Source organism: Daphnia pulicaria, chromosome 8 (assembly GCF_021234035.1).
Source record: "Daphnia pulicaria isolate SC F1-1A chromosome 8, SC_F0-13Bv2, whole genome shotgun sequence".
NCBI lineage: Eukaryota > Metazoa > Arthropoda > Branchiopoda > Diplostraca > Daphniidae > Daphnia > Daphnia pulicaria.
The window spans coordinates 5,319,943-5,328,378 of NC_060920.1; the positions used below are offsets into that span (position 1 = coordinate 5,319,943).

The 8,436-nt window shown below is 46.1% G+C and overlaps 1 long non-coding RNA gene across 1 annotated transcript; it reads right to left on the reverse strand.

Annotated features, from left to right (window-relative positions):
- Window positions 1–4,969: 4,969 nt before the first annotated feature.
- On the reverse strand, window positions 4,970–6,844 carry LOC124312625. Its single transcript, XR_006910596.1, has 4 exons — window positions 6,542–6,844; window positions 6,373–6,485; window positions 6,048–6,315; window positions 4,970–5,983 (listed from the first exon to the last, which is right to left on the reverse strand). It is a non-coding gene; the product is annotated as an uncharacterized LOC124312625 (long non-coding RNA).
- Between the last annotated feature and the right edge of the window lie 1,592 nt (window positions 6,845–8,436).

An 8,436-nucleotide genomic window follows, 5' to 3' on the forward strand; every position in this document is an offset into this window, starting at 1 on the left:
ACTGGCATGCTCTGGCGTTTACTGGCGTGCTCTGGCGTGCACTGGCGTGCTCTGGCGTGCTCTTGCGTGCTCTGGCTTGCTCTGGCATGCATTGACGTTCTCTGGCGTGCACTGGCGTGCAATGGCGTGCTCTGGCGTGCACTGGCGTGCTCTGGCGTGCATTGACGTGCTCTGGCGTGCACTGGCGTGTTCTGGCGTTTACTGGCGTGCTCTGGCGTGCACTGGCGTGCTCTGGCGTGCTCTGGCGTGCTCTGGCTTGCTCTGGCGTGCATTGACGTTCTCTGGCGTGCACTTGCGTGCTCTGGCGTTCACTTGCGTGCTTTGGTGTGAATTGGCGTGCTCTGGCGTGCACTGGCGTGCTCTGGCGTGCATTGACGTCCTCTGCCTTTCTCTGGCGTGTATTGACGTGCTCTGGCGTGCACTGGCGTGCACTGGCGTGCTCTGGCGTGCTCTGTCTTGCTCTGGCGTGCTCTGCTATGCAGAACTCAAGTGCTTGACAATAGAAATCCACTACCCGACAATAGAACTCAGATAACTTGAATAATTTTTAAAAATTCAAGTGCTGTGATGTGCGTTTTTCTAAAACTTTTTGTTCATGATTTGCTCTATAAATTTATTGATTTAATAGACTTGAAATGGTGTATTGGACATTGATTTACACATCCTGTAATTAAAAAATGGTTTTAAAGTGAAAAAAAATATTATAGCAACTTCAAGTGCTGAGCTGTTCTCTGCTGTGCTCTACCGTGCTCTGGCAAGCACTGGCGTTCTCTGGCGTGCACTGGCGTGCTCTGGCGTGCACTGGCGTGCTCTGGCGTGCATTGACGTGCTCTGGCATGCATTGAAGTGCTCTGGCGTGCACTGGCGTGCTCTGGTGTGAATTGGCGTGCTCTGGCGTGCATTGACGTGCTCTGGCTTGCTCTGGTGTGAATTCGCGTGCTCTGGCGTGCTCTGGTGTGCACTGGCATGCTCTTGCGTACACTGGCGTGCTCTGGTGTGAATTGGCGTGCTCTGGCGTGCACTGGCGTGCACAAGCGTGCTCTGGCGTGCACTGGCGTGCTCTGGTGTTAATTGGCGTGCTCTGGCGTGCACTGGCGTGCTCTGGCGTACAATGGCGTGCTCTGGTGTGAATTGGCGTGCTCTGGCGTGCACTGGCATGCTCTGGCGTTTACTGGCGTGCTCTGGCGTGCACTGGCGTGCTCTGGCGTGCTCTGGCGTGCTCTGGCTTGCTCTGGCGTGCATTGACGTTCTCTGGCGTGCACTGGCGAGCAATGGCGTGCAATGGCTTGCTCTGGTGTTCACTGGCGTGCTCTGGCGTGCATTGACGTGCTCTGCTGTGCTCTACCGTGCTCTGGCGTGCACTTGCGTTTTCTGGCGTGCACTGGCGTGCTCTGGCGTGCATTGACGTGCTCTGGCGTGCATTGAAGTGCTCTGGCGTGCACTGGCGTACTTTGGTGTGAATTGGCGTGCTCTGGCGTTTATTGACGTTCTCTGGCGTGCACTGGCGTTCTCTGGTGAGAATTGGCGTGCTCTGGCGTGCATTGACGTGCTCTGGCTTGCTCTGGTGTGAATTCACGTGCTCTGGCGTGCAATGGCGTGCTCTGGCGTGCACTGTCGTGCTCTGGCGTACACTGGCGTGCTCTGGTGTGAATTGGCGTGCTCTGGCGTGCACTGGCGTGCACAAGCGTACTCTGGCGTGCACTGGCGTGCTGTGGTGTGAATTGGCGTGCTCTGGCGTGCACTGGCGTGCTCTGGCGTACACTGGCGTGCTCTGGTGTGAATTGGCGTGCTCTGGCGTGCACTGGCATGCTCTGGCGTGCACTGGCGTGCTCTGGCGTGCAGTGGCGTGCTCTGGCGTGCTCTGGCGTGCTCTGGCTTGCTCTGGCGTGCATTGACGTTCTCTGGCGTGCACTGGCGTGCAATGGCGTGCTCTGGCGTGCACTGGCGTGCTCTGGCGTGCATTGACGTGCTCTGGCGTGCACTGGCGTGCTCTTGCGTGCACTTGCGTGTTCTAGTGTGAATTGGCGTGCACTGGCGTGCACTGGCGTGCTCTGGCGTACACTGGCGTGCTCTGGTGTGAATTGGCGTGCTCTGGCGTGCACTGGCGTGCTCTGGCGTACTGTGGCGTGCTCTGGCTTGCTCTGGCGTGCATTGACGTTCTCTTGCGTGCACTTTTGTGCTCTGGCGTGCACTGGCGTGCTCTGGCGTGCACTGGCGTCCTTTGGTGTGAATTGTCGTGCTCTGGCGTGCACAGGCGTGCTCTGGCGTGCACTGGCGTGCTCTGGCGTGCATTGACGTCCTCTGCCTTGCTCTGGCGTGTATTGACGTGCTCTGGCGTGCACTGGCGTGCTCTGGTGTTTATTGGCGTTCTCTGGCGTGCTCTGGCGTGCACTGGCGTGCTCTGGCGTGCTCTGTCTTTCTCTGGCGTGCTCTGCTATGCAGAACTCAAGTGCTTGACAAAAAAAATCCACTACCCGACAATAGAACTCAGATAACTTGAATAATTTTTAAAAATTCAAGTGCTGTGATGTGCGTTTTTCTAAAACTTTTTGTTCATGATTTGCTCTATAAATTTATTGATTCAATATACTTGAAATGGTGTATTGGACATTGATTTACACATCTTGTAAATAAAAAATGGTTTGAACAAGTGAAAAAAATATTATAGCAACTTCAAGTGCTGAGCTGTTCTCTGCTGTGCTCTACCGTGCACTGGCGTGCTCTGGCGTGCTCTGGCGTGCTCTGGCTTTGTCTGGCGTGCATTGACGTGCTTTTGCATGCACTGGCGTGCTCTGGCGTGCACTGGCGTGCTCTGGTGTGAATTGACGTGCTCTGGCGTGCACTGGCGTGCTCTTGCTAGCACTGGCGTGCTCTGGCGTGCTCTGGCGTGCTCTGGCGTGCATTGACGTGCTCTGGCTTGCTCTGGCGTGCATTGACGTGCTCTTGCGTGCACGGGCGTGCACTAGCGTGCTCTGGCGTGCACTGGCGTGCTCTGGTGTGAATTGGCGTGCTCTGGCGTGCACTAGCGTGCTCTGGCGTGCATTGACGTGCACTGGCGTGCTCTTGCGTGCATTGACGTGCTCTGGAGTGCACTGGCGTTCTCTGGCGTGCATTGACGTTCTCTGTCGTGCACTGGCGTGCTCTGGTGTGAATTGGCGTGCTCTGGCGTGCATTGACGTGCTCTGGCGTGCTCTGGTGTGAATTGGCGTGCTCTGGTGTGCAATGGCGTGCTCTGGCGTGCACTGGCGTGCTCTGGCGTGCACTGGCGTGCTCTGGCGTGCACTGGCGTGCTCTAGCGTGCACTGGCGTGCTCTGGCGTGCACTGGCGTGCTCTGGCGTGCACTGGCGTGCTCTGGCGTGCACTTGCGTGCTCTGGCGTGCATTGACGTGCTCTAGCTTTCTCTGGCGTGCACTGGCGTGCTCTGGCGAGCACTGGCGTACTCTGGTGTGCACAGGCGTGCTCTGGCGTGCACTGGCGTGCTCTGGTGTGAATTGGCGTGCTCTGGCGTGCACTGGCGTGCTCTGGCGTGCATTGACATGCTCTTGCGTGCACTGGCGTGCTCTGGCGTGCACTGGCGTGCACTGGCGTGCACTGGCGTGCACTGGCGTGCTCTGGCGTGCACTGGCGTGCTCTGGCGTGCTCTGGCGTGCACTGGCGTGCACTGGCATGCTCTGGCGTGCACTGGCGTGCTCTGGCGTGCACTGGCGTGCTCTGGCGTTTTCTGGTGTTCACTTAAGTGCTCTGGTGTTCACTGGCGTGCTCTGTTGTTCACTGGCGTGCTCTGGTGTGAATTGGCGTGCTCTGGCGTGCACTGGCGTGCTCTGGCGTGCACTGGCGTGCTCTGGCGTGCACTGGCGTGCACTGGCGTGCACTGGCGTGCACTGGCGTGCTCTGGCGTGCACTGGCGTGCTCTGGCGTGCACTGGCATGCTCTGGCGTGCTCTCCCGTACAAAAATGATAGCAAGTTACCAAGCAGTAACTTTCTTGCTGTCTACTGTCATGCTTGCTAGTTGCATGAAAGTTTTTTCCTAATAAGGGTTTTCTCTCAAACATACTAGTCCCTTACTGCTATGGGGTTATTAGTTTTAAACTAGCATGAACTCACTTCCGTCAGAGGAATATATAAAACAGATTACCGCGCGTACCCTTCCTAGCTCGATAGCAAGCTTCACTTGCTTTACCCCTCCTAGCTAGTAATTAGCAAGCTTCACTTGTTTATGTTAGCTAGTGTCACACTTATTAGTTATTTTTATGCTCTGAATTTTTATATTATTGGGTCACCCATCCAAGTACTGTTGGCTTTTCCGATGGCTGCTTCTGCTGATATAGTGGGATGCTGCTGCTGCTGATGTGGCACTCTAAATTTTATATTACTTAAATATTTCAAGACCTAAAATAATTGTATTTTGTCTGTCATATTTTGAGTTACAGTCAGAAATTTCATCACCACAAGATGGAACAATTAAATGAAATAAAGCACCTTTAATAAAAGATGCATTATTTACTGTATTGTATATATCTAAATAAAACAATTTTTTTTTTGCCGCTATTGGAATTTAACCAATTAGTTTGCTAAATTAATAGCTGAAGAAATCTTTGTACAGAGTGTACTTTTTTAAAATACGCCTATGAATGAGCTAATGCATTAAAATTTAATACTAACTTTATTTAATCACAAAATAATAGTAGCCTTTATATGATACATAGCCCGTACGAAACTTCTAGCTAATTCCGTGCTAGAATTAGCTACGAAGTTAGGTGGTTTTAGTTAGAAATTTTCATGTCAAAATTTTTAAATTTCATATTGGGAAATTTAGGGTAGTGTCAGCTTTGTTTTTCATAGCTAAAATTAGCTTAACATCTTAGATTTAAGGTAGCTTGAAACTTATAAGCTTGGATATCTTAGATTATTGGTAGCTTGAAATTTATAAGCTTGGAATCTTTAGACTAAATGTAGCTTGAAATCTATTAGCTTTAAAGGAACTGAAATCTTTGTATTGAAATTAAACCATCATTGGTTTAATCAAATTCTTTTCCATGTTACAAGTAGGCCTTGGAGGGACATCGATTAAAATACACCACACATACATTTTTACATTTAAAATGAACACAATAAGAATACGAGCAATATCTAAGTTCAATGTTGGCCACTTCCGCGTTAATTCAATTTAACACCAATAAAAAACGACAATTTTCAGCAACGGCAATTCGTCGGAGGTGTCGTCGACGAGCAAATGGACAGACTGCCCGACATTTAAACTTTACAGTCAACCTGTATTACAAATGAGGAAAATGTAGGAGGGGAGTTTTCTCGTCAACACACTGAACTCTTGCTCGAGAGTTTTCACGGCAACATGGACTCGAAACTCAATCAATTACGACACGATTCTATGTTTTTGAAATGACGTTAACTAAAACGTAACGAATATACGTACAATCCGGTACAATCAACTTTGAATTAGAAGAGAGAAACGGCAGGGAAAAAAATGACCTCTTAAGAAGCTGAAAGGATGATAGAGAGAGGATGGGATCGGAAATCGGAAAAGAGCAAATAACGTTGTGTCGAGGTGACCATGCTGCGCGATGGAGGAGATTATTCAAAGAAGTTGAAAATGAAACATAAAAAAAGTAGAAAATTGAAAAAGAAAAGAATGAATGACTGAAAGAACAGGAAATCTGTTGAACTCGAAAGTGGGGCTGCACATAAACGTCGTCTTGAACGTCAGCATTAACTGGCTCCGTCAATGGTTCGTCCTTAAACGGAAAATACAAATTAAATAAAGAAATAATTCTTACAATCATGTTGCATTTATTACCAGCACACGCTTCGGGTTTTCTTTTGTTGTGGAACTTGGGGGGGGGGGTGTCAAAAATGTTGAAGTCCAAAGAAGTAAGAATCTGAGAGTCAGAATTCTTCGCTGATGACTTTTCGTTTCTTTTTGGTGTGACAAATGAATTTTCCTTGTTGTGACTTGAATTTCTCTATAAAATAAAAATCAATTATGAATGTGAGGTTACGTTTTTTACCATAAAACAAAAAAAAAACCTTGGATTTGGTGTTGCCCAATGATTTGACAGACTGATTGCTACGTTTTCTCTTCGTTGGAGGCGGAGGAATCAAATCTTCGTCAGACTCTGATTCTGAAGAAAAAATTCCTTGCTGATCATCATCATGATGAAGGCTGCTGTCAGCAGATGTATCGGACTTTTCTTCATTTTTCATGACTTCGGGGCTGATTTTTTGGCTACTGGCTTTTGGACACTGATAGGAGGCACCATGGCATCTCGTACTGCCACCACCACATCTCTGTCCTCTGCACAACAAAAACTTTAAGAAAAAGAACACGTGTAGTAATATGAAGTTTTACTACCTGAGTACGAGATAACTTTACATGATCTCATGTCATGTTGAATTTGGGATCTAGATTTGGTAGTCAACTCAACGGGTAGGTTCCAACCAGGATTGCTGGGAAACTTGGGCCAACTAAATACATCAGAATTTAGAACAATAACAATAACTAATAAAACGTGTGTGCTTACTTGATCCCAATAACTTTTTTTGTTCCAACAAAACCTTTTAATTGCTCGAGCTGATCATCGAAACTATGGTCATGGAAATCTTTCGGCACTTCTATGGCCTCCAATGTGCCAATGCCCAATTCTCCACTTTTAGTAAAAGTGACAAGTATGTAGATCAGTGGGTCTGCCATTACAAATATGTACGTACTGACATTAAATGTAAAAGAAAAGTCAGTGAAGAAACAGACAGCCAGACATCTTTACTTAGACCAAGCTTAGACTTACACCACAGACTCAGTCTGTGCTAACATTCGAGCGCGAAAATTCAGTGCATAGCTGCCAAATTTCAATCGATTAAAAAATTAAGGCGTAGCTTCCAAATTTCGATCGATGATTTTTTCTTTGATTTGAGTTTCTATAATTTTGAAACATTAGCAGATTGATGATTTTCATTAATCTGTATTAATCAGTTTCAAGATAATTCTACAATTCAAACAATTCTTTTTCGCACACACAAAATTTTTTTTGACGTCCATTAATAAATGGTCATATTTTTCGACACACTTGGCGACACTTTCTGCTGCGGTTGATTCCGTGGCGATTTGAATTATTTTCAAATTGTAAGCTAGACATAGCATACTAAGGTATGCTGATGATTCATAGTCTTTATCCTGAATTTAAAAGTTCTAATATTAGGAAATTTCAGAAAATAAGAGATAATATAGGTCTAATATACTAACCTCAAAAGTATTTGAATTGTTTTCATTCAAGTTGTATTCTTCATCACTATCACAGGATTCACAGCCTTCTGCAACAGAGTTTTGGCAACAGAATAAATAAATTAAGGGGGGAAAATTCGAGCTGATTTTTAGGTTAATAATTTCAAGCCAGCAGAAAACGCCCTAGCTTAGAAAATAAAAGCTTATAATCTGCTAAAAAAAAGTGGAGCAAAACTCTAGATTAAAAATTCTATACTGGAATTAGCTTATAGTTAGGAAATAAATTTAGGGGGAAAAATTCAAGCTGGTTTTAAGGTTTATTATTTCAAGCAAGATAGGAAAACGCCCTAGCTTGGAAAATAAAAGCTTATAATCTGCTAATAAAAGTGGAGCAAAACTCTAGATTGAAAATTCCATACTGGAATTAGCTTAAAAATAGGAAATAAATTTAGAGGTAAAAATTCAAGCTGTTTTTAAGGTTTATTTTTTCAAGCTAGATAGGAAAACGCCCTAGCTTGGAAAAAAAAGCTGATATCTGCTAACAAAAAGGTGAATGATGTTAACATGAAAAATTTCGAGGTGATTGCAGCATGATAGCTGCTTTGATTTTTTAGCCTAGCACCGCGCGAGCTGTTATTAGCTAACAGTTCAAAATCTAAGCAAAAAGTTTCGTACGGGAGGGATTTATCTTCTTATTTATATGGATTTACATTTTCAGCATATGCTATTTTAATTGAAAAAGAAAGTATCATATGAGGAGAGAGGGAGAGAGAAAATAGGTTTAATGCCGTATAACGCACTAGCTGAATAAAAACTTGTTAAAACAAGTCAGTAGCATGTCCGTTTTTGCTTATCGGACCCCTTTTGTATAAAGAAACGTATTGACCTTACAGGTAATAACAAGCCGCATGCTTGTATTTTACATACAGGTCCGTGCGAACAAGTAAAAAGCTAGCTCTAGCTAGTATTAAACCCCGTCTCGTTCATATTCGTAACGCGCTAGTCAGTTACTAGCGCGTTACGAATATGAACCCCCAAGTCAGTGAAAAACTAACTATCTACGGATATATTGCATAGTCGTTTTTTACTTGCTGGGACATTACTAGTAAGTGCTAGCTAGATCCCTACGCCAGCTGCTTAATTTTTCGTAAGGGCTGGCTAGCTCTGGCGTGCATTGACGTGCTCTGGCGTGCACTG